The sequence below is a fragment of the Canis lupus genome, chromosome 2 (assembly GCF_048164855.1).
Source record: "Canis lupus baileyi chromosome 2, mCanLup2.hap1, whole genome shotgun sequence".
In the NCBI taxonomy this organism is placed as follows: Eukaryota; Metazoa; Chordata; class Mammalia; order Carnivora; family Canidae; genus Canis; species Canis lupus.
The window spans coordinates 49,974,974-50,000,075 of record NC_132839.1 but is presented as its reverse complement, the minus strand read 5'-3'; positions in this window follow the sequence as shown (position 1 = coordinate 50,000,075).

Sequence of the window (25,102 nt, the reverse complement as noted above, 5' to 3'; positions counted from 1 at the left end):
CAACCAAGACCATCTCCCCTGTTAGATACATTGTGTGATATAAGCAATTCTGATCTTAAAAAAAAATTTTTTTTGATTAGAAAGTTTGTTTCTAATTCAATCGTTAAGAGCTCAGAAATGTCTGCCTTTTGGAAACAATGTCATAAACTGGTGTGTTTCCAAGATAATCCCCCCCAAACACCTTGGTTCCTAAAAGGGAGGCATACCATGTGCTCACAATCAAACAGTAGAAAAGAATACAAAGGTAACACAAGTAATTAAATCATAGGGTACTTCTGAGAAAGAGGTTGGTTTACTTTTTGATGTTCTAGGGAAAGCAGCTGTTCTTAGAACTCCTTTGGTTTTAGTTTATTCTCCACTGAAGGGCCACTTCACAACTTAACCACTAGGTAAGAGATTGTTGGAGGCTGTGTTTGGGAAGAATGCTTACTTCTTAATGATCAAGGGGTCTCTGTGACTGCTGCTGGTCCAGAGAGTATCACACTCAACACTCAGATCACAGGCTTCCTTACACAAATGGTTCTTCTTCTTCTTTTTTTTTTTCTGATCAAGGCAAGAGTTTCAGTTAAGAGAAGAAGGTAGAAAGGGAGACTCCCACATGTGAAACTGTTTATTCCAACATGCTATATAGTACCCAAGCATGAAGTTTTGATAAGATTGGTTTTCATACAACCCAGTCTGTTATGAATTCATCTTTGATCCACCATGCAAACTCCTTTTCAGATCTCCCCACAAGGGTGAGATGACTTTACCATGTGTTTCTCTGGCCTCGAGTTCTATTGACTTCTTTGTCACGTAGATTATTCTCATTATATCATACCACGAGGGAAGTAGGCATTACCAGGGTGTGCACTCAATTCACTCTACCAAGATTTCCAAACAGTGTGCAAGCTAGCTCAAGTTCTCTTTGACCTGGATGCTCTTTCATGAAAGCATAGGATTCATTCATTAGGATTCATATCATTGCCATTAGCTAACTTCGATGCCTTTTTTCTACTCCAATAACTATTTCCCATCCATGCAGTACAAAATATTCAATCATGCGCATTATTGAATTTGGTGTTAACAAAACCCTCAGCCACCTTGTGTATACGAGGTTCAGAACGAGGCAGTGACTCCCCCAAAGTCACAATGCTCTTAAGAAGGAGAGCCAGGATATCCACAAAGTCTATCTGACTCTGCCCACGTTCTTTCCTATTTTATTCTGCCACAAGAAGAGCTGGGGAGATGTGTCACGGTCCCTGTGCCCTTCTTCCAATCATTTTCCAAATTTCCTTTGGAAAAGTGGTCATCAGGAAAATTTTCTGTCTTCCGAGAGAGGCAATACATGTAACAAGTAATAAAGATAATGGTTAACTTGCTTACTATATGTTAGGCTCACTCAGACACTTCCCCGAATAGCCTTATGAAGTTATGTACTATTACTGTTTCTACTTTGTAGATAAGCCCTGAAGCCAAGGAATTAAATTATTGGCTCAAAGTCACAAAGGTAAGTAAATAGCAGAGTTGGCTTTTGAATATAAGCACTCTGACTCTAGGGCCTTAACCAGTATGCAATCAGCCTCACAAGTACCAAGGGCTTAGCTCAATGGCAAGGCAACCCCATTCTTGGTGGGCGCATCAGTGAGTCCACACAGATACTAGTCCAGGTAATGCTTCTGTGGCAGAGCATATTTTCCAAAAATAATGGCAACAGTACTACCCATAATTTGTGTTCCACTTAAAATATGATCTCAGCACTCCTCTCTTCAGTCTGTCTCCTCCCCTTGGACCTGGGCGGACCTTTGCAGCTGCCCCCATGAATAGCCTAAAACAAGTGACACTATGTAACTTTCAAGGCTAGTTGTAAAATACCCAGTACTTCTGTTTGTTCTCTTAGAATGCTTATTCTTATAGCCCACCAGCATGCTGTAAGGACGACTAAGCAGGCCCTGGAGAAGCGCATGGAGGAGAAACCAAGTTCCCCTGGTTCATGGTCCTGGTTGAGCTCACAGTCAATAGGCAGCACCAAACTTTCAGCCATGTCTAAGTGCCACCTTGGAAGTGCCCCTTCTAGCCTCCAGCTGAGCAGTCCCCTAGCTTAGTAGACACTGCATGAAATGGAGATGGGCTATTCCTGCCTTGCCCTACTCAAAATGCAGAGTTGTGAGTGAAATAAATGATTATTATTGTTTTTATTCCTTAAATTTAGGGGTGGTTCATTTTGTAGCAGTAAATAATGTAGCAGCTTCAAAAGCAATGTCCTCTGAGCATTATATTGGGTGTCTAGTAGTGATGGTGGTGATGTTGAGAGTGGGCAAAGGAGTTAATATTTATATGTCAGGCACCTTACCAGGTATTACCATATACCTTATTGGTTCTGTTTCCTAAATTAATTCCATGAAGTGAGAACTGTTATTTCAAATTCACTGGAGAGGGAACTGGAGGCTGGAGAGGCCAGCCCCTTACCCATCTGACACTCACAGCACCAGCAGCCATGCAGTAGATTGGGATTTATATATTAGTGAATATCTTATTTCTACCCTGAACTGAGTCATGATACACTAAAATGTAGCTAAAAGTAGTGAACTAAAAAAAGTCCAGGACTGAAGAAGTTAATGAAAAACTCAAGCTTCTCCCCAAGTCTAGGATAATAGAGTAGACTGCTATGCCCATCAGGCAAAAGTCTATGGTTTCCAACTAGAAAATAATGCTAGGGATGATGATGGCATGGTGATGAGACGCTAGCACTGAAGGGGTAAATATCAAAGTGTGAATACTCGTGGTGCCTGAGCGGCTCAGTTGGTTAAGGAAGTGACTCGATTCCAGCTCAGGTCATGATCTCAGGGTCTGGAGATGAAGCCCTCTGTTGGGCTCCGTGCTCAGCAGGTAGTCTGCTTCTCTCTCTCTGTCTCTCTCTACCTCTCCCCCTGCTCCTCCCCCTGCTCACATATACTCTCTTTCTCTCAAATAAATAAATAAATCTTAAAAAAAAAACTTTATAAAAAGAAAGAGTGACTATTCTCTATAAAGCAATGAGCCAGGTGGTACCATGTCAGGATGCTTCGTGCACATGACTTCACCAACCACCCTGTGATATAGGTACTTTTGACCCCCACCTTAGATGAGGACCCCGGGGTTTACACAGGCCAGATAACTCTCTGACAGCCAACAGTGAGGGACTGACTGTAGAGCCTACCTCATACCATCGGAAAGAAGGAGCCTAGGAAAACGTAGGTACCATCTTGACAAAATGCATTCCCTCAACTGATGGGAGTGAACAAGGTGGGGAGCATGGAGGGATGGACAAACATACCCATCCACAGCTGGCTATCAAGTGGATTCTACTGGAGGCAGGGGGTGACTGCTCTAGGGTACCTCAGAAGGCCACGAACTGCTCTAGTAAGCTTCTTGGTATAACTGTGAGGTGAGGTTCCCACCAGCTAGGCCCCATTCTTTGGCATTTGGTGGCTGGTACAGCCCCAGAGAGCACTTCTTAACTCTCTGATGCTTGAAAATGCCAGGGTTTAAAGCCTCCCTGCTGTTGGAAAAAGTGGAAGATGTTACAGTGCGATGCTTGATTCTACTTACACAGACACTCCTTGCTTCTGCTCTTATCAAAATGTATGTGGCATCTCTGTGTCAATCCTGGGCGTCTCTGGTCTGTTCCAGAGAATCTTCCAAAGGGGCCAGCCTACCCTGTAAGACTGCTCCACCCCATCCCAAAGGAAAGTGTGGACCAGTAACCGGTCAGCCATGGGCTCCAGGCCCTCTGGTAAAGTGCTAGCTCAGCTAGTAATTTCCCCAACAACAAATACTTCAGAAGAAAATTGAAGGCAAGGGAGGGGAGGTTGTGAAGACTATTACTCCTAACCTAATGGTAAGAGACCATTTGTGGAGAAAAACACGTATTAAAAATAGAGTCACCTGTTTCCACTGTTTATTCCAATTCTGAGGCAAAGGATATCTGCTTGGATTTTTAAAAGGGTGGGGGTAGGGAAAAAAACCCTGTTGCCATAGGAATAAAAATTCTCTTCCAATCAGAGGAGTATGAATTCAAGTGAAAAATTGGAATCAGGAGAAGGTAAGCTATTCTAAAGGAAAAATCATCCATTGTCCTGCAAAAATCTACAGCCAGACGGGAGAAATAAAGTGGAAGGATACGTAGAGTGCAGAATTCTGAATTTCTGCATACGTGTATTGCTTGTGTTTTCAATAACAACTGAGAATCTTTGGCTGATGTGATTTAGAGACTAACTTCAGTATAATTTAAAATTAATATTAAGATGACTTTTCAAAGTTTCATTCATGGTGCAGAAATCCCCTTTGGGGAGACCCGAAGGATGCTTGAAAGATTTAGAAGAGGTCTGTGGTTTTTGAGAGACCAGGAGTGAAGATGCAGGATTCCTTATTTCTTTGAAAGAGTTGGTAACAAATGTTCAATTCTGAGATTTGGAGCCAGACAAGTTAACAGCTGAATCCTGGCTGCACGACAAATTGTCTAAAGTAACCTCGGGCCTATTCTTTCACCTCTGAGCAAAATGTGGATAGCAGTACCTGCTTCCACAGAGTCAACTAACAGTGTGTTTAAAAACTCCAAGCAATGCCTGGCACATAATGGCAGATGGGCAGCTTTTATGGCTGTCATAATTCAGTCTAGCTGACCGGGCTTCTCACTTCATCAAATTAATTCAAGCCACATATTTCGGGATCGGGTCTCCTGGATGTGGATTACATGGGATATCAGGAAAGATTAACTTTGATGGCATGTGACAGATACCCAAAATAATAGTAGTTTAAAACAAGATAGAAATTTATTTTTTTCTCTTATGTAAAATGAAAACTAGCACAGCAGTGCAGAGCTGGCACTGGCCTCAAGGACCCAGGGTTCCTGGCGCTGGAAATTCTGTTTGTGAAATGAGTGGGAGCGGAGGTGCTGGTGGGCAGCCAGCAGTCTGTGCTGTGTGTGAATTCCCTGTCACCTCTTCCTCCTTAGCCCTAATGATGGGGTCTCATGCTGTATCATCTCTCCCAATGGAAGGAAAGGGATCCAAACTGGCCACACTAAATAGAACATTTTTTTTCTCTCTATTACAATTTGAGTGTGCATATTGCAACAGAAAGAATTCATCAGCATTGCACTAAGTGCATGAAATGTTGCCAATGCTGATATCATTGACATATTAGTATATATCATATTATGTAGAATATTTTTTTTCCATAGTATGGTCTAAAATTAGCCAAGCAGTGAGGGCCAGGAGAGCCACCTGTTCCTTCCTGGCGTGGCACCTGGGTTAGATTCCCTTTCTTGATGTAGTTTACCACACTCATGACAGTATTAAGGGGCAGGAGCCTGTTGATAAGCTAGCTATCTCACCAAGAACACTGTGTAGAGTCAGACTCAGTCTGCTGCAGTGGTTTAACCTAGATCACTTGGAGAGAAAAGCCAGCAGGTGGTGGTTTTGCCTGGATCACTTCCTGGGGGAGCTAGGAGAGCAGGTCAAGGGGGCATGGCTTATAGCCTTGACTTACTGCCTTTTGTCTTGGGAGAAGGACAGAAGTTTGTATTTGTTCTACTAATATAGCTTAAAAGTACATTTCAGATAATCATGGTAAACCTTTTACAACCTGGAAAATGTTGAAAGCAGCCATTGTATTTTTGTTAAAATTAAATCTTGCACACACACACACACACACTCTCTCTCTCTCTCATATAATATCATATATATATGATATTGATAGGATATTGATTTATAAAATCACATATTCGGGATCCCTGGGTGGCGCAGTGGTTTAGCGCCTGCCTTTGGCCCAGGGCGCGATCCTGGAGACCCGGGATCGAGTCCCATGTCGGGCTCCGGGTGCATGGAGCCTGCTTCTCCCTCTGCCTGTGTCTCTGCCTCTCTCTGTCTCTCACTGTGTGCCTATCATAAATAAAATTAAATTAAAAAAATAAAAATAATAAAAAAATAAACTCTTAAAATCACATATTCAATATTTTCTTCTCTTATTTGAAGTTTTTAGTCTCCATAAGAACAAAGAAAGACTGAGGCTAGTTGTTCCACAAGGTCTTTTCTAGCAAACACATTCTCTGAAAACATGTAGCTAAATAAACTCTGCAATGCGTCGATGGTCCTCAGCCCTCTTGACTACCAGCCTGTGAGTTTGGTCACCCCATTTAGTGAGTCACTTGAAAAAAGTACAGAAGTTTTCAGGTCATGCAGTCTGAATCTATAAGGAACTATCAAGGTCATCCAAGGACAGAGGCTACTTTATATGATATTACTGTTATGCTCCTTCTTTCTCATAAGACAGGAACCAGGGGCAGCCTGGGTGGCTCAGCGGTTTAGTGCCACCTTCAGCACAGGGCATGATGGTGGAGACCGGGGATCGAGTCCCATGTCAGGCTCCCTGCATGGAGCCTGCTTCTCCCTCTGCCTGTGTCTCTGCCTCTCTCTCTCTCTCTCTCTCTCTCTGTGTGTGTGTGTGTGTGTCTGTGTCTCTCATGAATAAATAAATAAAATCTTAAAAAAAAAAAAAAGGACAGGAACCAGGACGGATTTCTCACATTGGTAAGACTGGTGTTTGCAGTAAGAAGCAACCAATTATTTAATGGGTGGTTGGAAGTCAGAAGAAACTAGGATTTTAAGATCAGTTAATATATATTAATTATTTTTACCCTGTGAATTGGGTGTTGTTTGTTATCTCTTCCTTGGAGGTAAAGAAATGAGGTTCAACAAAGTAATGTTTCCTTAGCCATACCACTGGTGAGATGTGACACCACTATTTGAACCCAGCTATTTGCCTCCAAGGCCTGGTCCCTTTCTTCCATGAAAAAAAGAAAAGCAAGACAAGATTATCTAAGCATTCTATAAAAATAAATAAAACATGGTCATAGAATAAATAAAAAAAGCAAGCACGGGGGAAAAAGCAGAATATAATATTTTATTTATAGTATAGAGATAATTGTATGAAAATGCAGCAAAAAGACTGGAGATAAATCACTCTCAGGAATTTTGAGAGCAAGTTACTAAACAGTTGTTAGCTTGATATTGCCATAATGGGTGTATTTACACTGTGGGAATTGGCAAAGACTATAAATCATGGCTTTATTTTTTCTTTCTCCAGAAAGCCAGTTTACAAATATACTACTCACTGCTCATGTCTTCCATGCTTTGTGCATTGTGTTTTACATTAAGCCGTTTCTTTCTTTCTTTCTTTCTTTCTTTCTTTCTTTCTTTCTTTCTTTCTTTCTTTCTTTCTTTCTTTCTTCTTTCTTTCTTTCTTTCTTTCTTTCTTTCTTTCTTTCTTTCTTTCTTTCTTTTCTTCATCCTTTCTTTCTTTCTATGAGAGAGAGAGAGGGAGAGAGAGAATCTTAAGCAGGTTCCATGCTCACTGTGGAGCCCAATGCAGGGCTTGATCTCATGTCCCGGAGATCACGACCTGAGCTAAAATCAAGAGTTGGATGCTTAATAGACTAAGCCACCCAGGCACCCCTGCACTAAACCATTTCTATGGTGGCATAAATGGCTTGTAAGCAAGAAGAAATGACTATGGCAGGGTTAATTAAAGGATGGAATAAACAAAAGCCCAAACCAGTAGCTTCCAGAAAATCTGTAGATGATGCGGACAAGCCTTTCCCTCATCCCTGCTGATGTCTTTTTTTTTTTTTTTTTTTACCCTGCTGATGTCTTTGAACTCAGATTTGCCTGTAGGTTTGAAGAAAAGGTGAAGTCCCAAACCTCTTCTCCAGGTGCAAGGCCATTCTCTGCTCTACCCTGCTCACTGGAGGGGGTATGTGTACACACAGCTCAAATAAGGGAGAGAAGCTGTGTGTGCTGGGCTGTGAATCACACAGCACATTTTCCCAAATAGTCTTGTTGGAAATTGATGAATCCTTTTGTTACACATGGTCTCTGGGAACTTGTGTGGCTCAAAATTTCTTTTCTTTTCTTTTCTTTTTTTTTTTTTTAAGATTTTATTTGTTTATTCATGAGAGACACAGAGAGGCAGAAACATAGACAGAGGGAGAAGCAGGCTCCTCACAGGGAGCCGGATGCTGGAAAAGATACCCAGACTTGGAATCACACCCTGAGCCAAAGGCAGATGCTTAACTGGTCAGCCACCCAAGGGTCCCTTGGAATTTCTTTATTTTCTTTTCTTCCTTCCTTTCTCCCCACCACCCTCCCCCCTTGCTTTTCTTTATTCTGTAAACCTAATTCCAAGGAGGAAAAAAATGCTTAACTTAGAAATATCTGTAAGGAGCCATTGACCTCCTTAGGCTGTCCATGCAAGAGGCAGAGTAAAGAAGTTAAATCCCTCTGCTCTAGCACAGAAGAAGCACACATTACAGGCCACTTCTGCAACCCACATATACATCCATGCCTGGCAGGCACATGAGAAGGGACCTGCATTCAACACAGGGCTTCAGCCATCCTCCACAGTTGGACATCAGTATTCTTTTGGGTGATGGCAAAATGTGGTTTTGGCTTTAGTGGAGTGGGGGGGGGGGTGAGCCAAGGCTGTAACAGGACACCTAGTGCAATTGTGGAGTAATATGAAAAGGAAGAGACCAGATAAAACAGGCAGCTTTCAATCCAAAGTCCAGAAATGCACACAGAGACTTTTTTTTTTAGTCCGTTGCCTGCCTGGTGTGCTGAGTCATGGCCCTAACTTCTGTCGTTGGAAAGGTTGCTTGTATCAAATTATCCTGCACCCAGGGAGGCAGAACAGCCCCATTTGTCCTGGTAGCCTTGCTCCTGTTGAGTCATTGAAACTCAAGGCTGAAAAGACCTGTTATTTCCTCCGTCCATCCTCTGGGGACCGATGTAAACCAGATTACAATATGCATTGCCTCTGTTTCTTCTTCCATCTGGTTCTGATTAAAATAGTTGCGAGAATATCCGTGGCCTAATTTGGAATCTGCAGAGCGTAAGAATGATGCCCGTGTCAAATCAAATTAACCAGTGGTTACTGAATAACTACACCTGGTTAGGCACTTTGATGCAAAACTCTATTGAAATTCTGCCTTGCATTCTTTTCTCAGCAGTTCCACTCCTTCAGCTAATTCAGTCTCTCCAGAAAAGGGTAACTCATTGATTTGGGTAAATTTAAAAAAATGTTAATGTATGTAATAATCGTTAGATACTGTTCATTGATCATATGTACCTGATCTTATGCCATGTGCTTTATATTCATTCCCATTGAATTCCTAGTGCCCCCAAACTAGTTATTATTCTTTTATTTTCTAAGGAGGAAAGAGAGATTCTGAGAAGTTAAGCAGCTGGGTAACTTACTCAGGCCCCCTCAGTGGGCATTCATAGTCAGAATTCACCTTGGCCATGCTTTTAACACCCTGCCTTGATGGCTGGCTCCTCTCCTCATTGACAGCTCTACCAAGACTGTGGGACCTATCTCCGCCAAAGTGATTCGCAGAAAAAAATTTACAAATGTTATAATCATTCTTGGCTAGAGGGAGAAGTGGAAATACAGATAGTCCCTGGGAAAGGAGCGACTTGCAAGAGGCCCAATCCACCTCATGCTAAATGGCAGAGAAAAGAAGCGCCCACCAGGACATCACAGCTGCCTCTTACACAGGTGTGGGGGACACAGACATCAGCCTTCTAGGTCTGCAGTGCTTGCCTGAGTAACAGAATGGCAAAGCTCATGATTCCAGCCATTTTCACTGGAAACACAGCGCACTGTGTAGGTGATGACTCCGGTTATAGCATGATACAATGTCACTGCTGAAAGCAGGGCTCCACTGAGGGCATAGAGACATAAAATACTTTGCTTACTTTGCTGACACTCCTGGCAAACAAAAATGTGTCCCAAATCAGCTTTGTCCTTCCCATTAAACACATATGTTACAGCAAATTCTTCACGTGGCACGTTTTTCTCCAGCACGCAAGTCAATAAATGCTATCACCATGAAATTCATCAGAGGATGATTTGTTGAGACGTTAATCCAATTCAGCAGTGTCCCACATGAACCCCTGACATGGAGAGACTCTCCTTATTATTTTAAAATTTCACCAGCAAAAGAGTGTAGCCAACGCTCACATTTATTATGCTCTTTTTTTCTCTGTGTCGAAGGTTAATCACATAGTTAAGTCTAAAGGCTCCATTTCCCTGATTCCTTTCCATTTTATGAGTTATTACATTGGCCTTCAAGGTTTAAATCAACATATATCTACTGGAATTATAACCCAAATTCCATTTGAGCTTTCTGATTGCATGGGCTTTCTGCTGGAATCAATGACAAACATGACCTCCAGAAGAGATGTAAGGAGCTCTCCAGGAAAGATTGGTCAAGACACTTTCAAAAAAGTAAAACATCTGCAAATTTATATTCTGTAACTATAGAGTTTATTATTGCATCGACTAGGAAAACACTTCTACTGAGTATTTTCTTATGTTCCAAACATTCTCAGGATCTCATACATATCATTTTCATTTATATGTGTAATCTATTATCATACCCCATTTTTCAGAAAAGAAGACAATGAGCCAGAGTCTGAAATAAGGATCACCTTGCCTTACAACTCATGGTCTTTCCAATACTCTGTGCTGTAAAGCAGGGTCAGTAAACCATGGTCCTTGTGGTCCCCCACTTATTTTTGTAAATAAAGTTTTATTGGAATACAGCCATAGTGGTTTGTTTATGTATTGTCTATGGTTTTTGCAATACAATGAAAGCTGAGTAGTCATGACTGAGACCGTATGTTCCATAGAGACTGAATTATTTATTGTCTGGTCCTTTACAGAAAAACTTGTTGACCCCTGCTGCAAAGAGTTCTAATATATTTCAGAATACACAGTGATGAATAAACATGGCTCCTACTTTCCAGTAACTCAAATTCTAGTTGGAGAGAACAACAAACACCTAGGTGACTCTATAATGGATATATTCTACCTCAACAGGGTTTAGGCTTCAAAATAAGGGAACATTTTTTAATTCTTGTGATGAAATGGCTCAAGCCTCATATCACTTTGGCAAGAATGTCATTTTTCAACCTTTACAATTCCCTTTCCTTGAAAATCCCAAGACTCCTCGGGCCTCCACAATCCAGCCCATCAATCCTAGATACAATTAAACTTTACAGAAAGAAAACTGGGGCCGCTGATCAGTGCTTCACACTATTGTGTCAGTTGGGATCTTACAATGTCACTGCTGATGCATTTGTGTGGTATGGATGACCAATATGAAGGGGGCACATTCCTCCACAAAACCCGGTGCCTCCTTTTGCACCAATTGTTACTCATTGACCTTAGAGATCATTCTGAGTTAAGGGCCTTCTTTTGTGCTTTCCTCTAGCACAGAGTCTCTTGTTTCTTTGACTCTCAACACTTCCCAAAGACATCCAATGCTGAATCAGCTGGCTCCAAGGCCACTTGTCACCAGTTTAAGTCCCCAGTCATTGGGCTAAGTGGCTCCTTGGTCTGGGGTATCATAAGCGCAGGCTTCTAAACTCGGAAGCACCAACGACGCTGTCCTACTCTGCTCCCAGTGAGCCTTGACATTGCATAGTTCCGTTTCTTCCCAAAGAGCTTTAAATGCCCTGATTTCCATTTTATGGGCTTAGAGGCAGAAAGCTAGCCTTTTCATCCAGTCTCCTGAGAACAATACATCATTTCTTTGAACCTTTTGATTTGGCCAAACTGAAGAGATTCTCAGCCAACCTGTTATATAGCCTCCCCTGTTGTTCTACCATTGAATGGATGCAGTTCTCAACCAGTCAGGTATTTTATGCTTTGATGAGAGGTGCTCAAATTAAACTTGTTACTTGATATCTTTAAAATATATATAGAGAGACAGACTTTTATTTTTCAGAGCAGTTTAAGGTTCACAGCCAAATTGAGCTGAAGGTACCAAGATTTCCATCTACCATTATGCGCATATTTGCATGGTCTCCCCCCACCACTATCAACATCCTCCAGCAAAGTGGTACATTTTTTCCAGCTGACAAACCTACATTAAAACCTCATTACCACCCAAAGTCCAGAGTGTGCATGAGGGCTCACTCTTGATGTTGAACATTCTATGGATTTGGATAATATATATAATGACATGTGTTCATTATTACGGTATCATACAGAGTATTTGCACTGCCCTAAAAAATCATCTGTGCTTCACCTCTTCGTGCCTTTCTCGTCCATAAACCCTGACAACTGCTGATCCTTTTACTATCTCCATTGCCTTTTCCAGAATGTCATAGAGTTAGAATCATATAGTAGGTAGGCTTTCCAGATTGACTTCTTTCACTCAGGAATGTGGATTCAAGTTTCCTCCATGTCTTTTCGTGGCTTAAATAGTTCATTTCTTTTCAGTGCTGAATAACATTCCATTGCCTGGAAGGACCAGAGTTTATTTATCCATTCACTTACTAAAGAACATCTGGGTTGTGTCCACAATGGGGCAATTATGAGTAAAGTGGCTGTAAACATCTCTGTGTGGGTTTTTGTATCAATATAACTCTTCATCTACTTCAGGTAAATGCCAAGGAGTGTGATTGCTAGATTGTATGGTGGTGGTATGTTTAGTTTTGTACTTGATACCTTTTGGGAAGCTCTTGTCTTCAGGTGCAGACATCACACCTGTGCATTACTATTAAAGAGAGCTAAGAGGTAGCTAACTGAAAACGCACTTGGATTTGCCTGTTCACTTGGCTTTACATTTAGAGAGACTTCCAATCCCCCAATTCCCTCTTGTACCTCAAAGCAGAGATCAATAGATAATTCTATTCCTGTTCAAATGTGGGGCAGGTAACTATTTTGAGTCATTCAGTGAACACTACCTGTTTATTGTTACTCTTATTTTTAAAATATTTTTCTGGGGCAGCCCTGGTGGCTCAGCAGTTTAGCGCTTCCTTCAGCCTGGGGTGTGATCCTGGAGACCCAGGTTCAAGTCCCAAATCAGGCCTCCTCCACAGGGCCTGCTTATCCCTCTGCCTGTGTCTGTGCCTCTCTCTCTCTGTCTCTCATGAATAAATAAATAAAATCTTTAAAAATTAAAATAAAATAAAATATTTTTCTATGGTGTGATGCCCTCAGCTAACTATTGTTTGGTTAAATATTTCACTTGAAGGTCCCTTTGAAGGGAACAGGGTATGGTCCAGGACATGTTTATCCCAGCTAACTAGAATACTTCACACAGCTGTAGAGTCTAAAAGTCTTTCCAGGGATCCCTGGGTGGCGCAGCGGTTTGGCGCCTGCCTTTGGCCCAGGGCACGATCCTGGAGACCCGGGATCGAATCCCACGTTGGCTCCCCGTGCATGGAGCCTGCTTCTCCCTCTGCCTGTGTCTCTGCCTCTGTCTCCCTCTCTCTGTGTGACTATCATAAATAAATAAAAATTAAAAAAAAAAAAAGTCTTTCCAGAATCAGGAAACTGATTACAGAGGAACATTTATCTCAATAGGCCTTGGATTTTTATTTTTACTTCTAATCCCTGAATGTCTGGTAGGATAAGATTCTGCATAGCAATTGAAGTGATAAATCACCACAAATGTGTTCTCAAGGTTTCAGATCACAGGTTAAAAAAAAAAGGTTTCCACACTTAACTAGAGCTATCTGTTTATGGTATTTCCAGATGAACTTTCCATATTAGAAAGTTATTCTGCTGTATAATTTGAGACTTACTGTCACAGCTGAAATGATGCCCTCAGATCTCTTGGCACCCTACCTCCCATCCCAATCCCCAAAATGTTGCATTAATTACCTATTCTTTCTCTTCTCAGGTGACCAAGACAATCACAGCATTTTCCTTGGGCCTTGATTTTCCTGTGCCATCCTCCCAGCTTGAGTAGGGAGTAAGTGGGGGAATATAGTAAGAGAAGACTCCAGCCCTGATAAAGAGTTTTAACTTGAATGCATGAATTTAAAGTCTGAACCAACTGAATAATGATCCTAAAGAGACAGGTTCAGCAAGGAAAATAACAAGGATGAAAAGTGTGGCTGATTAATCCTGATATCTTTCAGGGAACACACATTCCAATGTATGATGCAGACCTGCTGCTCCTTCCAAGGGTCTGGGTCCCCTACTCTGCATATAGTGAAGAATTTTCACACGGAGGGACTTAGCCTTAAAGATATATATTTCTTCATACAAGATAACCCAAACACAAATGAATTACTTCATCTGGAGTTTTATTTAAAAAAAAAAAAGAAAGAAAAAAACTCTTCCTACATCAAAGCAAAATACAGGCTATGCCACTGGTTCCTCATGCTAGAGCAAAGGAATGCAGTTTGTGAATGGGTTAACAAGCCTTACAATCAGGCAGACTTCTGCTGGTGAAAATTAGGGGCTTCCTGAACCTACTATGGATGCATCTGTAGGTGCTCAGAACTGTTGTTGAAATACAGAGAAGGAGTTGGTGGGATCAGGAAATGGTGTGCATCAGTCTGCTGTGGTATCTGAGCACATGCCCACGCGTGACACCTGAAGACCCCCAAAGTGCCACTGGTTGGGAGACTTGGCTGTCTTCTGGTCCTGGATCCCCCTTTGCTGTTGGTATTCTCAGTGGAAACTGAAGGTTCAAGGTTATGTCAATTAAAGGGTTTTGGGAAAATGGCATACTTTTCCACAAAGTTCCTAAAATACTCAAGCCTTAGAAAGTCTTTAATTCACTTTAATAGGACCAACTGGTAATTGTAATGATTTGAGGGACTGATGAACATCCATTTTTTTATGATACCATATGTCTTTTGAAGGATATCCTTTCAAATGGTTAGAACTCTAAATGAAAGAAAGAAAGATACTCTTTCTTTGTTTTTGTTTTTGTTTTTTTTTTTTTTTTCATACTAGCCATTTGATAGTACACATGTCTTAATCCTGTCCTGGACAGTTTACTCCCTATCAGGAAGTCAGAACATTTTCAGGTGTCTAATTGATTTTGATAATCCAAGCATGTCTGAATTTTATCTGTTTCTTTTTTTTAAGATTTTATTTATTTGAGAGAGAAAGAGTGAGCATGAACAGAGAGAGGGGCAGAGAGAGAATGAGAATTAGACTCCCCACTGAACAGGGCTCAATCCCAGGACCCTGAGATCATGACCTGAGCTGAAGGCAGATGCTTAACCAACTGAGCCAGGCACCCCTTCCTGCTTGTTTTTAACTAACTCAGTGGGGGAAGCATTTGGACCATGGAACACCAACACGATCTTGTTATTCAGTAGATTCTAAGGAGGTCTCATAAATGATCATGCTCACATTCCACAATGTACCTAGGTTTTGTGGCCACATTTGTTGCAATTTGCTCTGAATGTACATATTGTTTTCCTCCCATTTTCCTGGTACTAGGAATTCACAAAATAAAAGCTCTTTGGATTAAATCTAAGAGCCCAGTTTGGAAAGCTTCAAGATATGAAGCTTCGAGAGGCAGCCTTGGCTCCTCTTCTATTTTCTGTAGTCTCTGAACACAGGTGGTGCAGGGGAGGATCACCCAGAAAATTTGGCTCTGGGTAAGCATGTTAAAATCCTGAAATGAGTGCCTAGCAATGCAAACATCTTTTGCATATTTTCTGGATCAAAGCATCTAATTGCTCACCCCACCTCTCTTTAAAGTTTTTCATCTTGGCAATCAGATAATGAAGAGAGAATAACACATCCCAATTTAAGTAAATTTTTATAATGAGAATGACTTTAAGTGATTCTACTAAAATGTACCTGAAAGCAAGGGATGAGTTCAAGAAAGGTAGCAAGGACCCAATTAACTGAGTGTGTTACCTGAGCACCTTCTGTGTGTTGAGAATGGGGCTAGGTGTTTTACATACTCCTTCTGAGGTTGTTAGTAAGGACCCTGTTCCTATGTTAGTGTCTGTGATAGAACTCTAGGGTTTGAAGTCCTAGGAAAGTGTTTGGAGCTGACTGTGAAAACTGGAGCAGTGGTTCCTTTGTGTTCCTAGCTAGGACATTTGGGGTGCTTCTTCTTAACTGAGATCAGTCCGTTCATATGAACCATAACTCCCCCTCTCCCACTCTAAGTATAGCTTTATTATTTCTAGTGCACAAAAGGAGGCTATGAAACCATACTGTTACTATTTTTAACAAACAAATCAGAACACATACTCCAAAATGAATGGTGTTGCCTATGACATAGTTCTTATCATATACTAGATATTTGTGCCGCGATGCTTTCAGGGCTCAGGGTAGTACTGGTGCCCTGGATGATCTCTTGGGGATTATCTCCAGAGTTTTTTTGTGTCATTTTAGGATATTCTCAGGATAGGCATATTGTCTGTAGTGAAGGAGCCATGAAGCAAGTAGCTAGAAGTCAAATAGACTCTATTGTCGTGAATTGAAGAGATGAGGTGAAGCCCCTTCTGATAGTCTGGACAGGGCTTGGCCAGGATGGACATTTGCAATTTGAAGGCAGGGTTTCTGGATGCCAAATGTGCTGGTTTGGCAGGGACAGCTACTGACACTTGAGAGCTAGAGATTGGAAGAAGGCAAAACTGAGAATGTAGCTAGGACTATGTTAGCCTGAGTCCTCTGAGAAGCAGGTGTTTAGATGAAGTGAGGAGAAATACCTGTGGGAGAGAAAATGGGAGGCAGGGGGAAGCTGGGAAGGTCATAAGACCTCAATACAAGCCTTATCTTCAGTGATGGAGAAATAGAGGGAAGGTTGGGCAGGAGTTTCCTGGATGATCATGTAGTCCAAGGAACGTTTTAGAGGTTCCTCAAGCCAAAGTTTGCCCATCATTGGCCATCAGAGGAGTCCCACATCTCCCTGGTGTCTGTCCCTGCCTTGCTCTGTGATTGGTTGGGAGCAGCCAGTGGCAGAGGCTTTACCTCCATGCAGAGCACAGCACTCCTGGTAGAGCACAGCAGCCTGAGGGAGCCCTGGGGGCAATTACCCAGCTGTTTAACTACTGCTAATGGAAAGCTTCCAGGTACATTTCCATGGGATCCAAAATAACCAAAACGAACTCTGAGAAGGAAGAAATACAGCCAAAAACTATGATGCCTGAGGAGCCTACTGAGTCAGAACTGAGTTTGGAAGCCAAAATGATCACTGGTTCACTGATGAGGTGGGAAGGTGGGGATCCCAGGTGTGGGGATAACATGGACACTGGGCAAGTAAAATGGAAGATGCTGCAGGTGACACGTTCCTCCGCAGCTGTCCACCATCTGAGCCCAACCCCAGGCCAGTGCCCTGCTGCTTCCCAAGGGAACTCTGGAAGCTTTTGATAGATGCTCAAGCTGAGCAGAGTTGGTTCTGATTATGAAAAATGACATGAAATCCTCAAATGAGGCTCTTTTCTGGTGTGACTAGTAAACTGGCTTAAAAGATTACCGTTCCAATTCCAGAAATAGTTTGATCAATGGCAGCATTGTTGGAATAACTGTTGATGTTCCCAAAGGGACTCCTTTGAAGGAAACAGTGCTCATTTGTACATATAGGGTCTAGTGGCTTTGTTCCAAAATGGTACTTACTAATACTTAATTAGCAACTGATTACTTTTAAGGAGTGGTTCACAACTGTTTTTATCTGCCTACCCATTTAACATGTTGCCATCAATAACATCCTTTATTACTTCTATTTTGGGGAGGTGGCTAGGGGAGCAGAAAAAAGCACCCCTCCCGCATGCCCAACCCAATCACCAGCACTGAGTAGACCTGATGTTAAGCATTAGGAAGTCTGGAATGACAAACACATTTCATTCTTCCTCGGGGCAGGATGGTGCCGGAAGACAGGAGATTTTTCTCAGTGACTCCTTTGCTCCTTTCATGCTGCTTAATTGGATAAAATTTTTCCCATTCAGCTCACCCTCCTACAGGTATTGCACTAACTTACAGCTCATCTTCTGTAAGCTCTCTGTGAGTGTAAGGGTCTTGGGGAAGGATGAAGAATTCTTCCTGGCATATAAAATCTGGAATTTAAATGTTTGAGATGTTGGAGGGCACATGGGCAGCTCAGTCAGTTAAGCATCTGACTGTATATTTTGGTTCAGGTCATGATCTCAGGGTTGTGAGATCGAGCCTGTGTTGGGTTTTGAGTTCAGGGAGGAGTCTCCTTCCCTTCTCCCTCTCCCTCTCCCTCTGCCTCTCCCTACTGCTCGCACACTCTCTGTCTCCAAAATAAATAAATAAATAAATAAATAAATAAATAAATAAATAAATAAATACATCTTTTTTAAAAATAAAATTTTGAAGTGTATGAAGTAAGGCATCATGGAGGCTGGCCTATTTGGAATATCAGTGGATGAGATGGACTCTCTGGAGGAAAAGCAGATGTCCACAGCTCTCTAAAACACATCCTCACGTTGTCACATAGATGGCATAGGGCTATGCTGGGATGGGGCCAAACTGGGAGGACAGGATTTGGGAATTCAAGTTTATAAAATAATTACAGAAGCACCTCTTTGTGTCTAATGTTTGTTCTTGCACATGATTTGGAGTGATAGGTTTGGAGTTGTTGCACATTCTTATGAGTGTGTGTGGGGGGGAGGTGGTGGTAGAGGGGAGATAGGCTTTTTCAAAAAGTCCCCTCCCCCTCATTCTATTGCCCCTTCCAATTTTGAGAATAACTACTTACATATCAGACTGTAATTTACTCAAAGTAAGATCTAGGTTATAATTTCTCATTTTGCATATAGTAGAAACTCAATTAATATTGCTTTTTTTTGAAGTTTCTCAATATTTTATTTTATTTTTTTAATAATAAATTTATTTTTTATTGGTGTTCAATTTGCCAACATACAGAATAACACCCAGTGCTCATCCCGTCAAGTGCCCCCCCTCAGTGCCCGTCACCCATTCACCCCCATCCCCCGCCCTCCTCCCCTTCCACCACCCCTAGTTCGTTTCCCAGAATTAGGAGTCTTTTAAATACATTTCTGGGTTGATTTTGTTACTACCTGATAGGTGATTTCCTATACCCATGAAAGGCAGAATTCAGGAGACAGCAGGATGCTCCATTCGCATCATACATCGTTAGCCATCTCTCCAAAATAGAAAGTTCTAGGCCGATAATGCATTGCTCCTTCCCTTGGGAGAGAGCTAGTTTGGGTGATGTAAGTTCAGAAAACTTTTAAGAGATAGGTAAGAAGTGGCCAGTTTGGAAGAGGTAAGAAGCAGAGCTCTGGGACCTCACTGCCTTCCCCAGAAGCTCATGATTCCTGGTCACCTCACAGGCACCTAGGATTTTGGACTGGGCAAGGATGTTCCAGGGAGTGTACACAACATGACCAGGATCATATATCCAGTCCTTATCAGAGCTAGGACCTTAACCCAGGTTAGGGCTTTTTCCCTTCAGAGCATGGACAGGAGGGAGAAGAATTTGAATCCTTTAGCAAGGATGAATATTTGTCAGTATTTAACATATTTGAACTTTCATCCCTTCTCTGATCTGCCAACCCCTGAGCCACCAATGATAAGCCACCAGGATTTAAGGAAGACACCCATGAACACCATTGACCAAAGTTTCTATCGCCAAGTCTTTGGCACGACTGGGATCGAAGCAGGTGCTCAAGTTGGATGGCGGGAGGAGTAAGGGAAATGAGTAAAACTTTCCAGATCAAATACCTCATCCTCTGTCATTTTGTCCTTGACAAGTCTTCTTATTAAACAAGTCTTTCTGCTTTGTTCCCAGAGGTCTTCTTGTCTTCACCATCTTCACCAGGACTACTGGAGTTTCCCTGTCTCTCACCCTCTCACACTGCCTCTGTATTTCCATCACTGTACTCGTCATAACCAGAAGCTATCCTCTTCACTTCTTTGCTTATTTATTGTCTATCTTCATCCTCTAGAATACCTAAACTCAAAGAAAAACAAGGACCTATTCTGTGCTGTGGTTGGCAACACACATAAGGCAGTAATTATGCATTCAGTGATCACCGAACTTAAACCACACAATCTTCATTTATTGGAAGGTAGTTAAATGAGCACTTCAGGTCTTTCTGAATTCTGAAATCCAATGACCCACGGCATTAATATATTAGCCATCTACTTTTTTTCTTATAAATCCTCCTTATTTTTCAAAAATAATTATTTGGGAAAGCTTAGCGGCACCCCCTGCCCTTTAAAAGATCAGAAAATCAAGGGCCACAAGGATAAAGCAATAACTATTCATACCATACACCCTTATTTCATGGAATGTTATTAATATGCTTTTTTCCCCATTATGCTCTTAGTTTTCCACTAGTGAGTTCTCCTTAAAGGAAAGAATACATTTATCCTCTCTACATCCCCAGTGCCTGACATATTCTCTGCAACACAGTAGATATACCCCAAGCCCACATACAGCAAGGCTTGGGGGGGACATAGAGGCAGGTACATGATCTTGCTTTGCTGCTCTGTTTCTGTCTCCCAGAGACTTCAACTTCTGTCAACAGAATTTCCTCCCCCCACCACAGAAAACTTTTAAGAGATAGGTAAGAAGTGGCCAGTTGGGAGGAGGTAAGAAACAGAGCCCTGGGACCTCACTGCCTTCCCTGGAAGCTCATGATTCCTGGTCACCTCACAGACACCTAAGAATTTGGACTAGGTCCTGGTCTGTGAACTGTCAGACTCTCTCTCTCACAGGTATGGAGCTTCTGACTACAGGCCTCCAGTGCTGAAATATGCCAATTTCCAGGTGTGCTTCATGTCCCCCATCACGCAGCACTACGGCATCACACCAGGGCACTCGGCTTTGCAATCATCATCCATGATGGCCTCCTGGCTCAGCCACAGCCAAGAAGAATAGTCGCAAAGAAACCACTTCCGGGCCTCACATGGTGTATTGCTGACATCAGTTTGTCAAGTGCCAGCAGCTCCACGTGAGCCTCCCCAGCCAAAAATAAAAGCAATTGCAGTAATGAGGATGGTGGCAGTATCAACATCTATCATCACAGCAAAATTACAAAGTTAATAGAGTTATGCTCAGATTGAGGCTGCGACACCACATGTGCTCTTTTCATATGCACTCCCAAACTCAAGGCCTCCGATTTCCTGAGAAGATTCTATTTTATTAGGCTCAGACAGGGCAGCAGACAAGAGTCACATTTTGGACCCCTGTGGAAAATATGGCTTCAGAATCGCTAATAGTGAGTGTGCAAGAAAGTAGCCAATATTCTGGCCCAGCACTCCACACACAGAAAACACTCAATGCAAGTTATTGACAGATGACAAGTGAAGTCTAAAGATTTTGCAGATATTAATTGAGAAAATGGTCAAATAATATTCTCTGGAATATTAATATTCTCTTGGAAAATATTTTTGTTGTGTTATAACAGGACTCTCCCTTAAATATACCATGAGAAGAAAAAACTAGCATATAAATAAAGGAAGCAATATGTCTACTGAAGTCTTTGAAGATGTGATAGAAATTGAGTTGTGCTTCCCATCCTGTCCTCTATGAAGATTGCAGTGTCTGATTCTGAAACCCACGGTGGGCTCAACACAGAGGCAATCTACACAATTTTCCACATACAGAGGCATCAGTGTGGCACGGACTGTGTTAGCAGTGTATTTTGGAAATTCAGTGTGGCTTTTGGAAAATCAAAAGCAATGTATGTATTTTGAGTCATAGGGTGCAGTGGATCTTACATATTAGCTTTCTATTTATATAAATACCATTCATATAAACACCATTAAAATGCTCACCTATATGTGACAAGCAGTTTTTTTTTTCAAAATGAGTTTTCTTGGAAACCATGAGAGCAGAGCAACTGATATCCTTTGAGACAGACATTCAAATTCTGCACAGAGGGATCCCTGGGTGGCGCAGCGGTTTGGCGCCTGCCTTTGGCCCAGGGCGCAATCCTGGAGATCCGGGATCGAATCCCACGTCAGGCTCCCGGTGCATGGAGCCTGCTTCTCTCTCTGCCTGTGTCTCTGCCTCTCTCTCTCTCACTGTGTGCCTATCATGAATAAATAAAAATTTTAAAAAAATGCAAATTATTAAAAAAAAATTCTGCGCAGAAAGTTTTTCTTTATAGTCTCTTTCTTCAGCCATCCAAAGAAGTAGACGTGTTGGCCTGGGTTCTGCGATTGACCAACTAGTGCTGGTCTTCTTCCAAGATGTGAAGGCCCTGCATGCCTGACCAACTATCTTCTCCAATATCCATGAAGATGGCTTGTTTCACCATTACCTACATGGTATGATTTCAGCTCCTCTCAGCAAACTAGTCATATGTTTGAGGGTATATGTCAGACTTTTAGTGTCCTTTTCCAAACAAATGCTGGAAGCAAACTCAGCTTGAACATAAACGGAAGAGAAACTCAACTAGTAGCCCTTTTGATAGAGCTAGCTGTATCTCTTGTTTTCTCCTTTTAAAAAAAAATTATAGTAAGAACACTTACACGAGATCTCTCTTAACAGGCTTTTGGGTACACATGAAAGTATTATCATGTACAGGCATAATGTTGGGTTGATCTCTAGAACTTACTCATCTTACATACCTGGAATTTTATACCCCCCTTGCCCAGCCTCTGGCAACCACCATTCTATTCTTTGCTTCTTTGAGTTTGACTTGTTTTATTTTATTCTTTTTCTTTTATACAGTCAGTGTTTATTTGGATTGAATTACACATATACGTATATTTCTCTGCTCCTTATTTCTTCCTGCAGTTCAAGTGTTTGTTCTGGGAAAGTCTTCTATCTGAAATACAGGTTTTAGAAGTTCTTTTACCGTAAGATTTGTTAGTAAATCTTGGTTTTTCATTTTTCTGAATATGTCTTTATTTCATCTCCATTCTCATGTAATTATTTTAGGATGGATGTTTCTCTCAGAACATTGATGATATTGTCCCACTGAAATGTGACCTAGAGTTGGATCATTTTAGAAACCTCATATATGTGGAATTATGCAGTATTAGTCCTTCTGTGACTGCATTATTTCACTTAGCATAATGTCCTCAAGATTCATCCCTGTTGTCATATTTAGCAAGATTTCTTTCTTTTTTAAGGCCAAATGAATGGAAAAAAAATTACTTCCAGGTAAAAAGCAGAATAGAGGAGCATGCTATGTGGATCTTTGATGAGAACGTGAGCTAAGAATCCTATTAAAAGAAAATGTTTTCTCTTTCCAATATATCATCAGCATACTCATTATGATGATCATTTATTGAATTCTTCTTATGAGTTAGGCATTATAGTAATTGGTTTACTTATACAGTCTCATTATATGTAAAATTCTCTGTGTCTGGTATAGTTATCTCAATTATAAATGGTAGGAAACTTAAGCTAAAAATAATTAGGTAGTTCCTGCAAAGCCATGCTAGTAGTGAATGAAAGGTAAGTTTAGAATTCACACTCGGTACTGTTTGATTCCCAAACCTTTATGATCTTGAGTATTACACTGTACAACCTAGAAATGTGTCAGGTTTGATCCATTTGGTAGTCAAATGAAATGGAGGGGCCAGGCAAAGGTGGATTGAGGCAAACTTTTAATGGAAGTGCTCTTGGGTGAGGTTCTGCGGCCCTCAAAGGAGTGAGACCAGGGAAGTCGCAGGCCGGGGAAGTTGCGCCCAATGGAGTACAAGTGGGCTTTTTAAGGGGAGGGGTAGGGAGTTCTGTGTCTGTATGGGGTGACAGGTATTAGGGCATATTACTGGTGGAATCAGTATGGGGTGATAACTGCTTATGCCCTTATATGGGGGTTTGGGTAAGGTGCTGTTCCTGTTTCCCACGGAAGTCCTGTCTCCTCATGATGACATGTCCTTGGGTGGTCTGCTGGTGATGGGAAAGTTCCGAGGGGAGGGTAACAAGATGGAGGGTCTGCCACCATTTTGTTGGTGCCTCCTGATCCCCCTTGATCCCGCTGGCCCACCAATATGAACTGTAGTGAACAAGTTCAAATTCAATTACTAGTTTGATTTAAGCATAGGATCATGACTAGACGTAGAGTCTTTGTAGGAACAGTTTGGTCTCATGGAAAAAAATAGACCCAGAAGTGCCAGATAAAGTTGGGTTGGAACTAACTAGATTTGGAGCCTCAGCCTCAGCCAAATGATGTTCTAGATTATGTGCCCTTGACCCTCTGGGTCAACTCTGTGCCCTTCTCTACTCTGCCCTGTGTCCCAGGAGGCTAAGCTACACTAGAGTGTGTCAAAACGTTCTGTCTGTGTCAGTTCTGGCTGTTGTAACAAATTATCATACACTGGGTGGCTTACACAGCACATGTATTTCTTACAATTCTGGAAGCTAAAAGTGCAAGATCAAAGTGCCAGTCTGGTCTAGTTCCAGTAAGAACTTTCTCTGGGGTTGTAGGTGGCTGATTTCTCATTGTATCCTCACCTGGTAGAAAAAAAGAGAAAAGTCTCTGGAGTCCTGTTTACAAAGGGTACCAATCTCATTCATGAGGGTGCCACCCCCATGACCTAATTACCTCCCAAAGGCACCACCCTGTACTACCATCCCATTAAGCTTAGGATTTCAACATATTTAGGAGGACATAAATATTGAGATCATAACATAAATTTCCTTATCCCTGGTCCTCCAGTTGGTTGGGCCAATGGGTACATGGAGAGGCAAGTGAAGCCAGTATACTTCCTCCCCTAGTCCTCTCTGTATATGGCCATTGTGGGTGCCACTAAAGGCCACCACTGTTGACCAATGACCCTCTCAGTATAGCAACTCCCAGGGGACTGCCTGACCACTTTCTCCTCTTATCTTCAGATCTAGAGGTAAAAAGAGCCCTCCACTGTTGCTTACTCCAGGATATTATATCATGTTTTGTTGAGTTCTCCAAATCTTGCTTCTTGTTTACTCTTGTAGTTAGCCCCTTTATTAAATGTACCTAAATTTCCAAGTTTGGTTGTCTCTTCTGTTTCTTGCCTGGAATCTGATAGAAATCACCTCTGTTCTGTCTTTTCATTTATAGAACTAACATAATAATGCTTTCATCATATAGTATGAGGTTGAATGAGATAATGAATGGGCCTGGTGCATTGCAAGACTTAATAAACAGTAGTCGGAATGATGATCATGATGAACATCTCTTTTATAGTTAGCCTCTCCAGGATGAGAAGTCAACTTACTCTGAAATGCGGATCATAAATTGCTGGCCCACAGACTGAAGTCAAAGTATGCAAGTGTTTTATAAGTAAGTATATTGATTAAAAATACCAGAAAGTATTGTACGCAATCCAGGTTCTAACTTCTCTCACACCATTGGAAGAAGCTCTGGGGACTCTG